General features: G+C 34.8%; 1 protein-coding gene across 1 annotated transcript in view; it reads right to left on the bottom strand.

Moving 5' to 3' along the window:
- The window catches only part of LOC112050427 (GTPase-activating Rap/Ran-GAP domain-like protein 3), a 229371-nt gene that overhangs the window by 176551 nt on the left and 30612 nt on the right, over positions 1-22208 (bottom strand). The window lies entirely within an intron of this gene.

Here is a 22208-nt window from a genome sequence, read left to right as displayed (position 1 = left end):
CAGTTATCAACTGACGCAAAAGTAGACAATTTTGTAAATGAGTTAGAATAAATTGCTATGAAATTGTAAGAAAAGGTTTTATTGCCACATAAATAAGGCGGTAATAAATATCGTAGTTTTGTATGGGTCTGGGATAATGTACCTACATAGTTATTCGCGGTTGGTCAGCACTTCCATTTGTGATAAGGGTCTGCTTAATTAAACGAAACTAAGTAATAGAGCTTTTTGTTGGTTCTAAACAATTTTGTAGGAACTGTCACAAACTAGCAACCCTTGGGTTATGGATACTATTACATGTTTCTACTACCTAAACTAGGTACCTACTATATTATGTGCGCTGCATGGTGCGGGTGATAGTTGCCTTATGACGTTCATAAATTGTACTATTAAAACTTTCAAGAGTAAAATGAACTGTCACCTGCACCATGGTCATTTTACTCGTGCGCTGTAGCATGTACAGCGCACGAGTAAAATGATGTGTTAAAAATCAACCAAAGAAGCTTTACAGAAATTACTTAATACCTACATGAATTTTGTGTAACGGTGTTTAATTATACTTCGATGTAAAATCGAAGTGTGTTAAAAGTTATAAGTAGTATACCGTATGCCATTGTATCTGTCTGTGGCATCGTTCCCTCTAAACAAATGGATCGCAGTTTACCCAGTTTAGTTTTAACTTTCATTTGTAAGCAGACCCTCTCAAGAAGATCAGCTGGGCTTAACTGTTTTCGTGTCCAACTTCTAGCGCAGTCTTTTCGCTTTGTGCAGAAATGAGAGGTCATGTTTTATAGTATTTATAAAAAGAAGAATTTGATAATATTCTCTACGAGATCATTATGACAGTCTTTACATTTCTATACACCGTTTTATAGTTCAATAGACAATTCGTACAATTCTATATTCGTAAATATAGAAATCGCAGAGTAAAGTAAATTTCTACTGATATTTTCTTAAAAAAAATAACAAATGAATGTTTCCATGATGATGATGATGATCATGATAATGATATTTGAGATAGTATTTATAAAAAAAAGAATTTTATAATATTCTCTACGAGATTATTAAGGCATTCTTGATATTTCTATACACAGATTTATAGTTCAATAGACCAATACCTACTCGTACAGTTCTGTATTTTCTTTTTACCCGACTGCAAGAAGGGTTCTGTTTTTTTTATGTCTAATAAAATGTTTAGAAATAGCAGGGTAGAGTAAATTACTAATGATATTTTCTTAAAATGAATAAATGAATATTTTATTCCAATTTACATAAAATAATTCCAAATAAGTAAAATATGTTAGAATTGAGTGGAAATAACAAACCCTACTAAACTTTTCATATTCATAAAAGAAAGATGTGAACGTTCACAAAGTTGAGTAATGTATAAAGAAAATTTGGATCCTCAATACATTAATTATGGTCATAAAAAAGGTAATTTGTTCTAACTTAACGCTCTTTTACAAACATTTGAAGTTTCTATTGCGGCTTTAATTAGAAAGTATACTTGAACTTTACCCCAAGGGCGGCAGGCTTTCAACCGACGATAAGCCTTCAAAATATATAGGAATATTAAACAAATTCTTTGTAAAGTTATATCTATACCGAGTTTGCATGTCGAATCTATATCCATACAATTACCGGAAGAGTTGGTATAAACGCACTTATCTCAGGAATTGACAGACGGATTGTAATTTTTTTATGCAAAAAAGTGACCTATAGGATGAGGAGAGAATAGCTAGGTATTTTTTCACAAAAATTGGTTCTTTAAAACTCAAAAGTCAAGAGAGACTGTGTGTGTATATCCTACTAATCCTATCCTACTTCCTACTAATATTATAAAGGCGAAAGTTTGTGTGTAAGTGTGAAAGTGTGTAAGTATGTTTGTTCCTCTTTTACGCTGCGGCTACCGAAGCGATTTCGCTGAAATTTTAGAATGGAAATAGATTTTACTCTGGATTAACAAAAAGGCTACTTTTCATCCCGGAAAAATCCACGGTTCCTGCGGGATTTGTGGAAACTGATTTCAACGTGGATGAAGTCACGGGCGTCCACTAGTGTTCTATAAAATAATGAAATTGCACTACGGATCGTGTGCCTGTCTGTACACTTAATGCAATTTATGCGGTTTGTTTATTATTTTAGAAATATAATGCTCGGAGAAGCATATGTTCATACGTTATTAGTACCGTTAACAGACATCGTTAAAAGCTTACGCTGTTACTTCTTATATCTGTGGTACCGACGTTCGATCGTGGTAAAAGAAGTAACGAAGTTACAATTACGAGTACATTGCGTGTCCACGCAAATGTCGATCGCTCTCCTTTTTATAATATCCTTAGTATTACATGTGAATATGAACTTGCATGTTTGTTTGCTATGGTTTCACAAACTTCATGTTATTATGATGATGAAAGACTAAAATTAAAAAAATAAAATTACGAGGGTTCAAAGCGCCTCGTACCGAAAAGAGTCCACAACATACTCACCCAAGGTTTTTTGTTACGTATCACCATATTACACTACTACTTAACTTTTATTTAATTTTTCATACGAATATCAGGGTAACATTGAAAAAGTCATAAGAAAAAACATAGGGTACTTTAAAAATACGATAAGGACATAAATACACTCCTTGTACATGTAGAAAACATATATAATAGTTCCCAAGCATCAGCATACAAGCAACCTTGTACCAATGTTCCCAAGGGATAAAATAAAAACTTTTAGACTATCGTCCCATATAAAATTAATTGATAAAATGTACAACAAAGCGAGCGAAGTTTCTTGTAAAAGCTAGTATGAAATAAATGTGCCAGTATTTTAAGTATGTCGTCATTATGCTGCCGTAATTTAGGTTCTAAGCGAAAAATTGTTGTTTAATCCACGCTGTTTGAACGTAAGGTGCCAAGTCATCCAAGTGACAAGGGTTTTAAGTAGTCTGCAGTAAAGTACTAATGGCTCATTAGTGTTCTTCTTATGAAACTCCTTTGTAACCTAAACTTTTATCCGAGCTTAATTAATCCATGACGTACATTGCTCGTCGTTGCGTATAATATTTTAATATATATATATATATATATATATATATATATATATATATATATAAGCGTTAGCTTTTCTATGTTCTGTGATCCATCTAATATATAATACTAGTAGACGCCGCGCGGTTTCACCCGCGTGGTTCCCGTTCCCGTAGGCATACGGGGATAAAATAGCCTATAGCCATCCTCGATAAATCTAACACTGAAAGAATTTTTCAAATCGGACCAGTAGTTCCTCAGAATAGCGCGTTCAATCAAACAAACAAACAAACTCTTCATAATATTAGTATAGATGATATTCATAAGATGGTGTTATAGGTTTTCTGAAGAATATAGATAAATTATTTAAGCTAAAGGGCACGCTTGACATACAAAGTTGAAATTTAAGAACGGATTTTTCGACAGGGCCGCATTAAGAAGGTCTTAGGGCGGACAAGGTATGTGTATTGTTTATACATATATTGGTATAAGTACTACCTCTACCAATATATCTTAAAAGTATATACCTAAGTAGAAGTAGTAAATTTTAACGTAATTTATAATTTGTGCGCTTGTAATATAATTTTTTATAGTATTACCTATTAAGTAATCTTTGTAAGTTAGTTTAATCAAAGTTTATAAAAGCTACGATTTTATATAGGTATAATATATAAGAAAAAAAAAAAGAAATACATCACAGTTTGAAAATAACTGAGTCATCCAGATATTCTTATTCAGTTTAGATAAATAGGATGAGATAGGTACGGGTACATATATTCATTTGTAACTAACGACAATGACAAACATTTTCGTCTCCTCAACTAATATTCGAGAGATAAATTGTAAAATTTAGCAACTCATATTTTAAAGAAATCCCGGCGTACTCGCGCAAAATTTGTATCCTCAATCATCGTCGTATTTGTATGACATCTTCGAGAAATTTCTTTACCTAAGATTTTTATCATTTATTTTTAAATCTAGGTTTTATAACAGCTTTATGCTACTTACTGAAAGCATTTCGGTGTTCGAAAGAAAAGCTTAACGATAACTCAATTTAAGTAAAGAGGTCGCGCAAACAGAATTAAACCCGAACCAAAATAGCGAATTCTTAATGATCGTAAACACATTTGAATGAAATGAACTTACTCTATCACTTAACCATCATTACCAACCCATATTCGGCTCACTGTTAAAAATTAAATTTAATATTATAATTAAATTTACGAGGGTTTCAAACGCACCTTGGTCCAAGAAAAGCCCACAACAAGTTTAGTTTAGTTTATCACCATTTAACAATAGGTGTTAAGTAGCCAGTCATGTGTCGTTTATATATTCATGAACACTATAATACGACTTTTCTATAAGCTTGCGTAAAATAAAATATTACATGATTTCTACTGATGTTTATAAATAAGGGTTCCGTTTTTGTACTACGTAAGTTGACGGCCTCCGTGGCGCAGTGGTATGCGCGGTGGATTTAATGACGGAGGTCCTGGGTTCGATCCTCGGCTGGGCCGATTGAGGGTTTCTTAATTGGTCCAGGTCTAGCTGGTGGGAGGCTTCGGCCGTGGCTAGTTACCACTCCACCGACAAAGACGTACCGCCAAGCGATTTAGCGTTCCGGTACAACGTCGTGTAGAAACCGAAAGGAGTGTGGATTTTCATCCTCCTCCTAACAAGTTAGCCCGCTTCCATCTTAGAATAAATCATCACTTACCATCAGGTGAGATTGTAGTCAAGGACTAACTTGCAAAGGATAAAAAAAAACGTTCGGAACCCTAAAAACTATTCATTCAAAAATGTTCAAAGAGCTAAATATTGTTGTTGAAACCACTTTGTCAGCTAAGTTGCGGTACCCGTCCACGTTAATCAATAGCGAGCGCAACCCAACGAATGAATCTGTTTCCAATAAATGTCTACGTCAACTACAGTTTTTCATGCAATATTTTGCAGACTCTAACATTTCAAACAACTATTCGCATAAAATGTAAAATATTGAACGTTTCAGTTTCTGATATACGAGCCGTAGTGCTACATGCTAGTTATTTATTGTATTTAAATGTCACATCGGCGTTTGTTATTTTATTTACTGTTTTTTTTTTAAATATCTATATCTATTCTATTCTATTCAATATCTATACTTATAATAAAACTGGTCGAATTCTATAGGTACATTATTATTCGCAATTTGAGATTTTACTTATACCATTTGTAACAAAAAACGTTAACGTGGGATAACGGACAACAGCGCCATCTAGAATCTATACTTATAATACGAATTCTGTACATTCAAGATATTTTGAAATTTTTTGTTGGGGGGCAGTATATGTATAATCGATGCTGAAGCTAAAACTGTATTTTTCAATTTTTTGTCTGTCTGCCTGTCCGTGTTTTTTTGTTATTCGGGCATCACGCTGAAACTACTGAAAGAATTCAAATGAAACTTGGCACGGTTTAAGACCATAAAAAGATTATAGGATACTTTTTATTGCAAAAATAAAATGAAAAGGGGGTGAAATAGGGGTTGAAAGTTTGTATAAAAAGTTTTTAATTTTTAGAGTTACAGTTTCAAAAATTTGTTTTTAATAAATCATAAAAAAATACAAAATATAATGTAATTCAAAAATAATTAAAATTCAACCCCTATAGTGGTGAAATAGGGCTTGAAAGTTTACATTGATTTCCACGCGGACGATGTCATGATGATTATTTATTTTTATTTATTTAATACACTTTATTTGTACACCACAAAAATAAAAGAAAACAAGCAAAACAGAAACACAAGAAAAAGTAGAATACAAAAGGCGGCCTTATCGCTTAGTAGCGATCTCTTCCAGGCAACCTTAGGCTTAGGAACTTATTAGGACAACTGTAGGTGGTGTGTACGTAATAATATTGTACATATACATACATACAAATAACTACACACTAATACATAAACCATAATACACAAATTATATAATAATTATAAATATCATAAAATAAACTAATATATAAATATATCATTATGTCGTATGATAAATATTCTAATAAAATAAAATATGTAACTAGTGACTAAGATAATATGTCTTAACGGATTTTTTAAACATGTCAAGGGATTTGGATTTCCGAATGTCGACTGGGAGTGCATTCCATAGCTTAATAGCACGAACAACAAATGAACACTTATAAAATTTACTCCTATGGAAAGGCATACACAGAGTAAGAGCACGACATGTTCTTAGCTCTGATTGCACTCCCAGAAATGTGAATTTCTCCTTAAGATAAGGAGGATATTTTGGATTAAAGAGCACACAGTACAGAAGAGAAAGTACATGCAGATCCCGGCGACGGCGAATAGGAAGCCACTTGAGTTTCTGACGAAATTCAGATATATGGTCATATTTGCGAAGGCTAAATATAAACCGAATTGCAACATTTTGAAGTCGCTCAAGTTTATTAAGATAGTCCTCAGTCAAACTGGGATAGCTTGCGTCCGCATAATCGAGAACAGAGAGTAGGAGAGAATTTGCTAACATAACTTTGGTAGGAATTGGAAGAAGAGAACGTAGGCGTCGTAACGAACTCAACGTCGCAAACGTCCTCCTACTCAACTCCTTGATATGCATGCACCACGATAATTCCTTGTCCATAACAACTCCAAGGTTTTTAACCGAATCACAATACGGTATCATGACACCGTTGTAAATAATAGGTGGTACGTCGCCCCAAACAACTCTTGAGATTAGACTAGGACTGCCAATAATAATTGTTTTTGATTTAATAGGGTTAACCTTAAGCCCATACTGTTTGCTCCATACTGAAATTGCATTTAGATCTTTATTAATAGCAGACACAGCAGAGCCAAGGTTCTCAAGAGTTGACGAGCGATATATTTGCACATCATCTGCATACATATGGTAGAGAGAAGTGAAACATTGAGTGATAGAATTAATGAATATGGAAAAGAGTAAAGGAGATAACACGCCACCCTGAGGTACCCCGGCCGAAACATCGCACCAAGATGAGAAAGAATCGTGAACGCGAATACGCTGTTTACGGCCATTGAGGTAACTCCGAAACCAGTCAACCACCGATGGAGATATGTTAAGAGAGCATAATAAACCCAACAAAATGTCATAGTCAACAGTGTTAAAAGCATTACTAAAATCTAGCAGAACTAAGACTGTGAGTTGTCTATTATCCATCGCCCAGCGGATATCATCAGTAACTTTTGCTAAAGCTGTGACCGTACTATGACCAGGGCGAAAACCGGATTGAAAGGGACTTAGAATGGAATGCTTGCTAAGAAAAAGACTCAACTGTCGGAAAACCAATTTTTCAAGGACTTTTGACAGAAAAGGCAAAATTGAAATAGGTCGAAAGTCTGAGAAGGAATTAGGGGTAATTTTTTTAGGTAATGGAATAATTTGAGCACTCTTCCATGCCTCAGGAAATTTACTGGAGTGGATGGAATAATTTAGGATATGGGTAAGAACTGGGATAACAATATCAATAATGGGAATGATCATATTACGGCTCACGTCATCAGAACCGACAGCATTTGAGACGATCGATAAAATGCTCTTCTTAACATCACATTCAGTGAAAGACTCAAAGAAAAAGGGTAAATGATTAGGAGTTGAAGCAGAAGAAAGAATGTTAAGTGTACGTTCTTTATCAATACTATCAATCGTATCGGAAGTAGCAAAATGTTTATTCAGATGTTCGATATCAATATTGATAGGATTATTAGGGGAAGATTTACCAACTCCAAGAGATTCTAGAAATTTCCAAGTTTTGGCAGAATTGCCATTTTCTACTGATTTAAAAATGTGGCGTCGTTGTGCATCTCTACATAATGTATTACAGCGATTCCGAGCCTTATGATATTTAAGACGATTCGCTTCAGAGTCAGTTGTTTTATATTTATATTTTGCAGAATTCTTTTTGTTCATATAAATTTTTATATCATCAGTAAGCCAAGGAGCAGGTAGGTGTTTCATTTTAATCGGCCTTACCGGAGCATGCACGTCATAGAGCTGAGTTATTAGGGTATTAAATAAGTCTACCTTGCAATCAACTGAATCTGCATCTGCAATAACAGACCAATCCAAATTCGTAGCATCATCACAAAGGCGATTTTTATCAATTCCAGCAAAGTTACGCTGCAGAAGTATTCTCGATTTTGCCTTAGGAGGACGTAATTTATAGGAAAGATAAATCAAATCATGATACGAAAATGCTTCAGCTGGACATTGACCATGCTTGAAGACGAAATCAGGAGAAGACACAATAATAAGGTCAAGAAGAGATGGAGTACAACCAGGAGAATAATGTGTAGCAGTAAGTGGCAGGACAGATAAACTACATGATTCAACTGCAGTCATTAACTTCTTACTGCGATAGTCATCTTTAATTAGGCATGTATTTAAATCCCCCAGAATTATGCTGTGACTATACAAGGGGACTACTTGTTCCAGTAAAGTTTCAAATGAGTAAAAGTAATTAGAAACAGATGGTGGACAATAGAACACGCCAAGAAGAATTTTTGTTTGCGATAGGACAACTTCTAGCAGCAGGTGCTCAGCCGCATCAGGTGAAGGAGGTTGTGGAGACGAATCAACAATAGAGAAAGAAATATAAGACCGCAAGTAGATCGCCACTCCACCACCACCCTTACCCACGCGGTCATTGCGTATAAGCCTAAAACCCGGCATCGAGTAGGACGTTGATGGTAAACAAGATTTAAGCCACGATTCTGAAACAAGAATGGCATGAATATTACGGGAATCAAAAGACGCAAGCATATCAGAATAATGAGCCGGGATACTTTGTGCATTAATGTGGATAACATTAAAGTTTTTCTGGCAATCCGAGAAGTGAGAATCAAGGGTTTCATCGAGTGGAAGGAAAGATGTACTGTGGAAACTATTATCACTAGACGACATAGACAAAAATATATCACTATCTAAACTGGTACATGACATAATTAAAAATATTAAACAAATACAAAAATATTTATATATAAAATAGTTATAATAATAATAAATAAATTATGATAAGTGTCTAAAAATGCTAAAAAAAAATGCACCTATTTATCCTAAACCGCCAGCAGCCAAATAAAGATATACAGGAAATATATACATTTACACAGATTTACAAAAATAAAAAGAGAAACAAAGTATATTAAAGTACAAGAGAAAAAAAAAAAAAAAAAAAAGTCAGTTACAGCAAAATTACAAATAAAAATAAACTAAGCTAGTACAAGAACTACAAACAGATCTACAATCTTACAATTTACAGCAAACTAAAGTAAGAATATGATTGTCTATTTTAGTTTCAGAGGATTTATAAAAAATATAGCAACATCTGTGGTATAAACTTAGACAAACTGTCATTTTGACTTTGATTAATAATCTTTGACAGATCTATCTCTTGTCAATGTCAGTGTGTTGTGTTAAAATTACAGACGTCAAAATATAATTGCAAAATTAAAGTTTTACCTGCGTTTTCTAAATATAACTAATAATGATGATTAAACAGTTTTATAAAATCAGGTGCGAAACTAGAGGGACCTTGGACCCTCAAGCTTCTAACATGATAGTATGAGGTGTTAAAATTTTGAAAGCTTAATTAGATCCAGATGCTTCGACTCAAAGGTATCTTCGATGACAATGGCTGGTCTACTTATGGAGTCCGAAAGTCTCAGGCTCCTATAATAAACATAATAAGCTTATCGATTTATTGGTCTTGGCCACCATTGCGGTGCCGGAATATGTGGTTAACATATTTTTAAATATTATTTATTTTCTTTATAATGCCTTTCCTTCCAATTCCTTCCAATATATACAATTACTAGCGGACCCGCTCAAGCCTCGCTTTTTATATATTAAATATTCAATAAAGTTATTCAATAAAATTGTATATATTGGAACAAAATTATTAAAACATCAGTTTGAATAAAATAAAGTGGCAATAACACAATTCCTACTCGTATATTTCCCATTCAATTACTTTCATTTCAATGGAACTCTTGTACCAATTTTTTTTACACACCAAATACAAAACATCTGTCCCGCCATACGAATATTTCACATCATAGGAGCATTCCCAAGAGATATGTTTCTACGGAAGAAGATTGCAACGCGTATCCAATACTTTTCGATAAGCTTTCTATATTCACTGCCGTATAAGTACCAATTCTTATTCAACTAAACATTTCCAATTCAATGATTTATCCCGAAACGGCTTTTCCTAAACGATTAGATGATCGTTAGTCTGAAATTAAGATACTAGAAATTCTTCGCACGCCTCGCGTATTAAGATCAAACCTATAAGAAGAAAATGGCGAGAGTTCAAAAGAAATAACCTTTCTAACCAACTTCAAATGGCTTTTCTTTATCGAATTTAGTGTGTATATTTTTACAAGGATTACACTATTAACTCAGTCAATGATAAAAAGGCGCTAGAACGCCTTTTTATCATTGACTGAGTTATTGATATAATTATATATTCGACAGAGCGTAGACGCTCTGTCGAATATATAATTTTATTAATATTCATTTCATTTCATTCATTATATATTCATTCATTCAGCTCACTGCTGAGCTCGAGTCTCCTCTCAGAATGAGAGGCCAATAGTCCACCACGCTGGCCCAATGCGAATTGGCAGACTTCACACACGCAGAGAATTGAGAAAATTCTCTGGTATGCAGCTTTCCTCACGATGTTTTCCTTCACCGTTTGAGACACGTGATATTTATATCATATCCACTGGGCTATCACGGCTCTACCCAGGTTTAGTTTCTGGGAACTGCAGTCACCGTGAGCGATTAAATCAAAAATATTTACGGTGACTGTAGTCACCGTGGTAAGTCCTATGGACAGCCTCCTAAACTAATAAGATATACCTTTTGCTTTACTTTTGAGCTACTTATTACAGCATTTATATAAAAACGAGTAATTGATATAAATTATACATCACCATCATCAAATTCTCTTTAAATGAACCTCAAATAACCAGCCCCCTAGCCAAGTGGCACGTCGATTCTCTTTCTATGATCTCTAACGCTTTGAAAACTAGAAAGATGTATGGGAATGACAGATATTGATCACGTGACTTGTCAATAGCAAATGTCATTCCCACACATCTTTCTAGTTTTCGAAGCGTTAGCGATCGTAGAAAGAGAATCGACGTGCCACTTGGCTAGGGGGGCTGGCCTCGTGTAGGAGATTGAATGTAGACTCATCACGCCACTTCAATTTCACTCCGCTTTCTATGCGGATTGGTGGGTAGATCTGATAATGTGTGATTCTGCAGTGATCACTATTTTAAATGTTAATTATATTGACCGCGATCGACGGCTTGACGAGCTCTACAAAGCACGTGTGTGCTTCAACTATTAACTTCAAGCTAACAATTTTAACGGTGAATGTAAAAAAAACTGTTTGCTATCGCACTGACAGACACCGGGTAAGTTTCTATCCCTATGTCATTGACATATCTAGAAATCATACGAAGCGATTTGATTCTTCGTTTTTTAAACGCATGGCTAAGGCATGGAACTCTCACTCGGGAGAGAGTTCAAATTAATAAACACTAATAAACATTCGTGTTTATTAGTGCTTATTAATTCTTACAACCAATGGCCTAATTCACCAACTTATTGAAGTGGACAACAAAGTGTCATCTACATACTATATGATATACACCGTAAGTACCGGATGACATTTGTAATTTGTGTCATAGTATGTAGATGACATTTTGTCAATTGATTTGTTTTTCATTTTGATGGGTTGATAATAAAAACCATAATAGGAAATAGGCCAGCTGGGCTTATTTAAGATGAGAGTGATAGGCATCCTCTAAGCGTTCCACCTTAGGCCGCATCTACACTTACCATCAGGTGATATCGTGATCAAGCGCGAGCTTATAATAGATTCAACCCAGGACCTCATATTCTAAAACTGCATAGTCTAGCTAATGAACCAAAACACATATGTGGAGCAATTTATGATTGTTTTTCCGAGAATCCATTAAGGCTTAGAGTTGGTAATATTTATTTACTTCAGTATAATAGTCCCCGATTCAGTCACCAAAGTAAAATCGATTAACGATGCCCGACTGCGATATTAATGTATACACGATAATTTCAATACATGGTAGTATAGCTTTAGAATTGAATTTTATATAGATCGGGCGTTATCATCATAATTAGGACTATAACACAGCTAATGGTCATATAATATTAATGTCATAATTATGCATCATTCATAACCCTAATGGAATATCAAACATTAAAAACATTTCTATTCATATGCAAGAATTGCAGTCTTGCTTTCTAACCTAATATTATAAATATTTGAATTTTGTTTGTTACGAATAAACTCCGAAAGCACTGGACATCATCATCATCATGATGATGATGATGAAAGTAAGAAAATAATTATTCGTATTGGTCCAGTGCTTTCGGAGTTTATTCGTAACAAATAAAATTCAAATATTTATAATCATCATCATCATCATCATCATGATAATGATTATAAATATTTGAATTTTGTCATATAATCATCATCATCATCATCATCATGATGATGATTATAAATATTTGAATTTTGTTTGTTACGAATAAACTCCGATCATCATCATCATTTGATGATGATGATCGGATCGGTTTGTTAATACGAATAATTATGTTCTTACATATATGGAAAACAACATTATGATTTTTTTTTTCTTTACAAGTTAGCCCTTGACTACAATCTCACCTGATGGTAAGTGATGATGCCATATAAGATGGAAGCGGCCTAACCTGTTAGGAGGAGGATGAAAATCCCTTTTAGGTTTCTACACGGTTTCGTACCGGAACGCTAAATCGCTAGGCGGTACGTCTTTGCTGGTAGGGTGGTAACTAGCCACGGCCGACCCTCCCACCAAACAGACCTGGACCAATTAATAAAACCTCAATCAGCCCAACTGGGGATTGAACCCAGGAATCTCCATCTTGTAAATCCACCGCGCACACCACTGCCCCACGTAGGCCGTCAAAAGAGTAACGTAGACTTATTTTATTTCGTACTAGCTGACGCCGAGCGATTTTACCCGCGCGGTTCACGATAATATATAGCCTATAGCCTTCCTATCTTATAAATGAGCTATCTAACACAGAAATAATTTTTCAAATCAGATCAGTAGTTCTTGAGATTAGCGCGTTCAATCAAACAAACTTTTCAGCTTTATAATATTAGTATAAATTCCCTCGGAAATAGGAACTATGTGGAAGAAACCGCGGGGATCTCCTAGTCTTATATATAAGCTAGAAACCTAGAACCTAACCTAACCTTAGCTAGAATTTTAAAGTATAAAATATTTGTTAAGAATTCTATTTGCGTAACTATCAAAGCAAAGCTTGACTGAGTCCGCTAGTATGGTATAAATCTAAATAATGTTGAACTCATCAAACCACAAACGAAGTAACAACAAAACTCATTTATCAACTGAAATAAGCACCAATATTTTAGGACAGACAGTTAACTGGTTTAACTTATTAAACTTTATGAAACTACGTGAATCGCTTCATCCATGCTGAAATTTAGTTTATATTAGTTCGCACTAAACCGATGCGTATTATAGTGTCTCTTATCCAATTTAGTACTAATTACGAGTATATTGGGGGTGTGATTAGCAAGGCCATTCCTTAAGACAAACCCAATAACAGATAGGTATAGTCGATCTCATCGAAAGGACGTTTGGCTATGAAGGTCGTTCTAAAGTTTTGAACATTCTTTTACAAACAAATTTTTTTTTTAATTTTTTTAAGTTAGTTCTTGCTTATAATCTCACCACCTGATGGTAGGTGATGATGTAATCTAAGATGGAAGCGGGCTAACTTAAGAGGTGTAGGATTAAAACCACACCCTTTTCGTTTTTCTACACGACATCGTACCGGAATACTAAATACAACATTGATGAGTTCCTTAAAGATAAAAGCGCCATTGGATCAGCTTCCACCTTCACACAGGAAATAAAACTATAAGAAATTGTAATTGTTATCAATTGTAAATTATAATACTGTATGACTTTTTCAAAAGAGCAACTGTTGAGTTTCTTGCCGGTATCTTCTCAGCAGAACCTGCCTTCCGAACCGGTGGTAGAATCTTTACAAATAGTCAACTGACGTGTCAAAAGTGCTTGTAAACTGAACCTACTTGAAATAAATGATTTTTGATTTGATTTAATTTGATACACTGGTATACAAGCATGCAAAAGAATTTCAAGAAAGGCAGGCAAGCAAAGAAAGGTGGTGGGGGTGGCATTCTTAAAATATAAATAATAATTAACTAATATCTATTCATCGAACATTTAAAATTACTTTGCATTGATTTTATTTGCAATATAAATTATTAAATGAATATTTAACTTTTTGGACGTGTTTCCCATCTGCCTGATAATCATGATTGCGATATAAAACGTTTGGCATACGTCCAATAGCAACTTGGTAACTGCATGCAGTTCTAGTGTAGAAAGTAAGTAATGAAATAACGTAAATTCAAGGCCCTATTTCTAAAGTTAGCTTGTTAAACTGAAGCTTGGACAATACGTGAGAAGAGTGGGAACACAAAATATTTCACAAACGACTTTTGGGAGTTTCGAGAATTGCCAGGGCCACTTTAGTTACCCCCTACAACTTCACAAACTTTACCTCTTTATAATCTACTAGCGGATGCCAGCGAGTTCGTCCGCGTGGAAATCAATCCCAATCTCATTAATTTCGTATTTTTATTATAATTTATCAACAATTTTTTAAAACTTTAACTCTAAAAATGAAGAACGTTCGATGCAAACTTTCAACCCCTATTTTACCCCCTTCTTATTTTATTTTCGCAATAAAAAGTATCCTATAATCTTCTCCGTATTATGGTCTCAAACCGTGCCAAGTTTCATTTGAACTCATTCAGTAGTTTCAGCGTGATGCCTGAATAACAGAAAAACACGGACAGACAGAAAAATCGAAAAAAAATATTTTTAGCTTCAGTATCGATTATATAATGCCCCCCAACAGAAATTTTCAAAATATCTTCAATGTACATTGTACAGAATGCACAAAATGTACAGAATTCGTATTATAAGTATAGATTCTAGATGGCGGTAGTAGTACTCTATGCCACGGTAACAAATGGTATAAGTAAAATTTCAAATTACGAATAAATGTACAGAATTCGACCAGTTTTATTATAAGTTTAGATATAGATAGAATAGAATAGATATATCCCTTGGTCACGACATCACGCGTAAACGGCTGGGCCGATTTCACTATTTTTTTGATGTGTTTGTTTGTTTTTAATTGTCAGGAGAAGGTTCTTATGACAGAAAAAAATTAAAGGGGTGGGGTAGGGGTAGAGTATGGGTAGAGTAGGGGTAGGGTAGGGGTAGGGTAGGGGTAGTTGAAAGTTTACATCGAGTTTCACGCGGACGAAGTCGCGGGCGTCCGCTAGTATTAGTATAGATTAGTGAGCTACAAGTAGTAGGCATACAACATTCAATAAATTTCCTTATTACTCGAATTTCTAGCTCCCGCAACATGGTGAGGAAAAATCTCATTAACTCAGCGGAGTTGCCTGAAAGATCGTAAATAAAAAATGCTATGATCTATCTCTCGCCGAGCAGTTATGTAACAGAGGTATGTGAGAGCAGATTATATGAGGCCAGAGAATTCTAAGCTTGCTTATATCCGACTAGAGTAGCCCTGCGACTGCGAAAAACTAAAATCATTCAATTAGTTTTTCAGATATATTTACCATATTTTGGCTGGTGGGTGGCTTCGGCCGTGGCTAGTTAACATCCTACCGGCAAAGACGTACCGCCAAGCGATTTAGCGTTCCGGTACGATGCCGTGTAGAAACCGAAAGGGGTGTGGATGATTTTCATCCTCCTCCTAATAAGTTAGCCCGCTTCCATCTTAGACTGCATCATCACTTACCATCAAAAAACTATCTCCGTACAATTAAAAAAAATAATATATAAACAGTAACAACTATGATGATCTTTTTAAATAAATTAATACAAAAATTCCACAGCTCATTTTCCCCATCAGCAATTTAAATATCCAAAAATAGTGAAATACGTAATTTATAAGTATTTATGCTCTGCTGTAACTGAAATATTAATTAGCATGCCTCCATTTAAAAAAAAACAGTCAATGTTTCCCCTTTCCTTTTCTCCTCTTTAATGTTAAAATTTCGAAAAATTCGTCTTGTGTAAAAGAAACGTACTAATCCCACTTAATTAGTCAGTTATCTATCTATACCAATATAAAGAGCTAAAGTTTGTGGTATGGTAGGGGGAAATCTCTGAATCTACTGAATCGATTTTATAATTCTTTTACCACTAGAAAGCTACGTTTTTGTGAGTGTCAAGGCTATATTTTATTACCGTCTTAGATTAATAAACATACACTACCGTATGCTCATACGAACGGGAACGAGATATTACACCAACCCACAGGAATTTTACAAAATATTAAATGTAAGTAGGTAACAACTTACGTAAGAGACGTGTGCTGTTAGCAAGGGCTTTGTTCTTTTAAATGACTTTTTGATACAAAATTCGGTGTGAGGATAATACCAGGACGCTGAATTTGAGTAATTTACTGCTACCCGCAAAATGCTTATCATATTTTGGTTGAGGAATTTACACTGCCGTTTTTGTCTGTACGAATATCTTGTAAACAATTTATGATACAGTATAATTACACTGTAAAGATAAGAGCATATACGAGCGACTTTACTTTTAATAAATGTAATATATTTATTTGGTAAATAATGTATGTGCCTGTAATTTTAAAAATAAATTTTTAAATACAAACTTAGAACAGTGATGATACTTTACAGCAGAAGAATAGCGGTAACAACAAACAAGCTCTCATCCTAGCTAGTCGTACGGTAACCGGAAAAATTACATTAGTTTACTTTTTCGGTAATCATATGAATTACATAGTATAATGTATGAATAGTCACTTCCTTTAAAAAAAACCTAGTAACTAAAAACAAAATTGTTACAAAATTGTACACTTCATATTTCTACTTTAAACAAAGATGTAAAGATTAACTTTATGGTATACATAAAGACAATACGTAAAATCTGAAAAATAAATACATATCTACATACATAAAATCCACTTAACCAAATTGTAGGCTCTGTGATATACTATACGAAACGTGTAGTCTGGAAAAGAAATACATATATAAATCATACGTTTAATAGTACAGAGATAACGTTTAAAGCAACGTTGGAGCGGGCTAAATAGTCGGTGCAAAGAGCAAACATTACTTTGTTCACGTTTACAGAGATTACCTCACTTTAGATGCAAATGATCTACGTAAGGACCGCTTCAGCCGGCGCGCGGCGGCATAGTTGTGGATAACGTTTGCTTTGCAAACTCTGTAAATTAACTGCAACTTTTATCTACTTTCACCCAGTTTTCGTCGTGAAAAAATTTATTTAAAAAATAATATACAGAAAAGAATAGACTGAGAAGGATATGAAACACTCGACTCTTTGATCTCTTATTGGCACGTACCGACGCTAGGTGTCGCGGGTTGTCTGGTTATATAAGGTACTCGCCGTACGGTCGGCTTCAATGGTCTTTTGGTGTTCGATCCGCCCACATCCTTTTTTGTGTAATTCTTCATGGATGACTTGAGATATGCGGGGAGAACAACTTGTGCAGTAAAGGTGAGTGTTAGCTAGTCCAAAGGGATTCCTAAAAAATGCACTCAGAGTCTTAAGCCTCTGGAACTGCTCAAGGTTATTCTCTACCGCTCAAGGGTTTAGTTTAGTTTACGCTAGGTGGTGCGAGTTGTTTTTTGTCTGTTGATATAAAGGTACTCACCGTACAGTCGGCTTTAATATGGTCTTGTGGTGTTCAATCCGTCCACATTCTTTATTGTGTAATCCTTCATGGATTATTTGAGATATGCGGGGAGAATAATTTGAGCAGTGAATGTGAGTGTTACCTAGTCCAAAGGGATCCCCTAAAAATACACCCAGAGTCACAAGTCTCTGGGACTGCTCAAAGTTATTCTCAGCCGCTTAAGGGTTTATTTTGGTTAAATTTTGATTTGTTAGTTAAATTGTCCTGACACATAACATAAGAGTTAACCTAGTATGTTCAACATTGGTTTTCTTTTTTTAAATTCACTTCTGAGATTCCTAAATACATACTATCTACTCTCCGTTTCTTGATTGTATGATAAGAGACAGTGTTTTGTTAAGACACGGTGATATTCCGATAAAGACAATGGTTTTTAGGAGACCTCTGATTATTCCGCTAAAATTAAAATTTTTCCTTTAAAATCATTATCAACCCAGATACGCCTCACTGCTGAGCTCGAGTCTCCTCTCAGAATGAGAGGTGCTAGGCCAATAGTCCACTACGCTGGCCCAATGCGGATTGGCAGACTTCACACACGCAGAGAATTAAGAAATTCTCTGGCGTGCAGGTTTCCTCACGATTTTTTCTTTAACCGTTTGAGACACGTGATATTTAATTTCTTAAAATGCACACAACTGAAAAGTTGGAGTTGCATGCCCTGGACCGGATTCGAACCCACACCCTCCGGAATTGGAGGGAGAGGTCATATCCACTGGGCTATCACGTCTCTCTATAACTTAACTTCACGATAAAAGATTTATTAATAAGCGATAAATCCACCATTTACCGATTCGCTAACACCCCTCCACTGGTCGATAGGCTTATATCAACCGTTCAAAAACGTATACCAGCTATACACCGAACCTAATCAATCTGATTTATTGTGGCAGTGTCGGTGATACATCGTTTACGAACAAAATACTTTTCGCATTGTATCGAGAAATTGGCCAACTAAAATTGTATTACTTTCATATTTTACGAAATACTGCATAAGTACTCAGTATCTTGTTAGATGTTTTTCACTCTTGTTTCACTTTCGCCTTTATATGAAGATGCCTAGTAGAAGTGGTTCGTAGACATCATGATTTATGTGATGTCACATCATGTCACGAAATTTCTTTTTTCTCAAGAAATGAGAAATTAACTGATATTAATGGATAGTTTTGACGACCTCCGTGGCGCAGTGGTGTGCGCGGTGGATTTACAAGACGGAGGTCTTGGGTTCGTTCCCCCGCTTGGCCGATTAAAGTTTTCCTAAGTGGCCTAGTTCTGGCTGGTGGGACGTACCAGCCATGGCTAGTTATCACCCTATCGGCAAAGGCGTACCGCCAAGCAATTCAGCGTTCCGGTACGATGTCGTGTAGAAACTAAAAGGGGTGTAGATTTTAATCCTCCTCCTAACAAGTTAGCTCGCTTCCACCTTAGATTGCATCATTACTTACCATCAGGTGAGATTGTAGTAGAGGGCTAACTTGTAAAAAAAAACCAACAAGTACCTATATTATGAGACGATACATCCATGAAATAATGACACAACATTGAAAGTCAAAAACAGTTTTCTGGCTGCTGATCTTTGAAAAGCTTTTCTCCGATGTATAAATCTAAATTATCTTTGTTCAAATTTTGCTATTTTCGATTTACATTTTCTAAAAACAAACGTACCTTGGCATTTAATCAAAACACAGTGTTAATTAGAATTTCCTTTAGTGCCCTGTTAAATAAATTTGCTTTGTGAAAATACAAAAAAGTTTGTTATATTATTTCGTTGTTTGCGATACAATAGCGCTTTAATGAAACTTTCTGTAGATATTGGAATTTTAAGCGCCACAAATACGTTATTGAAACAATCATTCCCAGTAATTTAAAGTTTTCAATGAAAATGGACATTTAAAAATATTTTGATGATTTTTTCTCGCGCTTATTTTGACGATTTACTTAGTTACCTTTTTTACTTTTCTTTTTAAAGATTGACTGCGATCTCATCTGATGTTAAGTGACGCGCATTTTTTTCAACTCCTTAGAAACTGGTTTTCTTTTTACACGCTTTATATTTAAATGATATTTTGTACAGTGCCACTGACAACATAAATTGCAAAATTTGAAAATAATCGATTAATAAAAGAATAAAAGCGTAACAAACTTATTCACTTTTGCTTTTATTAAGGAGTTAACATTCTTCGTTTTTACTTAAGGCTACGCCTACCAAGGCTGAGTAAAACACTTAATACAACGAATTTAGGGTCGTTAAATAAAATTAATGGACCCGCACAATCGTAAAAGGCCAACCGAGAACAACGTCGTAAGTATTAAGCGGTACCTGCAGTTCTATAGCCGAAAATAATCTGCTCTTTATTTAATCACTTCTATTGTAAGCTCTATGAAAAGAAAGAAAATGTTTTTTTTTTCGGCTGTAATACAAAGTCAAAGTCAGAATTTTTTTATCTTTATATTCCTGAAAAACTCGTAAATCATCAATTATATAAACACAGCTAAAACTGGTCTAGCTATATAAGGTCACCCGAATTTTGATCGGGATCATGGATGGTTGCTGCCGACAGCGTGGAAACCGCTATTTCTTTCATTGTCACAAATAACAAACTTGGAACAAGATAGTGGTAGTTAGTTTGCTTACAAGAAGACGAGACTAATGAAGATGACATTAATGAACCGTCGGAAAGTGTAACGGAACCTTCACTCCCACCACTCAACCCCAGCGCGCGATGGGAGCAGCTGCGCGCCGCGCCGCCGCTTCGCAGTTTGGATCGTGCCATGTTGCAAGAACCAGCTCATGACTAAAGGTCCCGTATGTGTTCGATACTAGTCGGGCATACTCCGACCTTATTTGATCACGTGTTTCATAATCAATTAATATAATATAATTTTATCTTCTAATAAATTTTAACTAATTTATTATTCTTAATCCTTCAATCCTTCTGAGGCTTAGAGAATAATTCAAAAACTTAGATTTACAACGCAAAGACAAATACAAGTTCGAAACGAAGTCCAGAACCAAAGCGTACCAAAGCGTGTTATACTCGAGATTTAGAATGGAATATTCTCGAAGAATATTTGGTATGTATCATAGGTACTTTGTTTTTGCCTTCTTCCATAATCCAGCAGTTAAGCGAAAGCTTTATAAGATGTTGATCGAAGCTTTTTGCTACAAGACCACTGACTGAAGTCGTTTTAGTATCGGAACAATAATGCCTAGTTGTTTTTAAGGTTTCATTTGTTACCTTTTTGCTAGTTGCTCATTATGTATACTTGCTGAAACTGAAATGTCACCCTAAGAGTATATGTATTACACAAACGCGTAAATTCAGTCAAATGTGATGGTATATATAATCACAGACCAACTACAAAAAGACCAGGATTGCTCCCAAATTCACTAATAAAATTATCTGTTATGTTCTGATGAAAATGAGCTAAGTATATATTTTATACTAACTAGAAGTTTTTGCTCGCTTTTTACACCATTACACAAAAAGGTATTTTTACGGAGCTCCTTAACCGATGAACGCGATTACAACTTTGAAACTTCGATTCTATAGAGACAATTTTTATAATTATGAATATTATTTAAACGGGTACATACCACGATAAAACGACGACATTTTTAATGTTGATATTTCGACCCAGTTGCATGGATCGTGGTCACGACGGGACTGACGTTGCGAGATGCGAAGTTGACATCAGCTGTTAGGGGCAGAATCGATCTACCCTCTTTCTTTTAAAATCATTAGTTTTTATAATCGCATTAGATCATTGATCTACTTTGACAGAGAAATAACGTCTAGCGAGGCAGGTCCTATAGAATAATTGGTCTGAGTATATAATACACGAGCATTTCATAACATTGTAGTTAGAGCTAAGAGCATTAGTGCGAATTACTACTCGTATAAGCTTAGGTCCTTTGGCTACGCTATTAATGTATGCATGTTAAGTCAAGGGTTGAAAGGATATTGGAAGATATTATGCAAAGCTGCTAAGATAAATTGACTTGCCTAAATATACCTTAGTGTATTACTAACATTGATGTATAACGGTTGCTAAGTAATAATCATACATAAGTAATAAAGGAATACATGCCCCATTAAAAAAAAGGTTTTTTTTGAACTGAATCAATTTGCCCCCAAAATTTTAATCAATGAAAGTAAAAGAGGTTGATTCATGTAATTTTTTTATAGATCAATGGTATTTAAATATCTCATACCATAAAAACTCGTGTATATAAAAATTTGAAAAATATTACTAGGTAATAGAAAAAAAATAT

The sequence above is a fragment of the Bicyclus anynana genome, chromosome 4, assembly GCF_947172395.1.
Source record: "Bicyclus anynana chromosome 4, ilBicAnyn1.1, whole genome shotgun sequence".
Lineage (NCBI taxonomy): Eukaryota > Metazoa > Arthropoda > Insecta > Lepidoptera > Nymphalidae > Bicyclus > Bicyclus anynana.
This window is presented reverse-complemented; position numbering and strand designations above follow the sequence as displayed.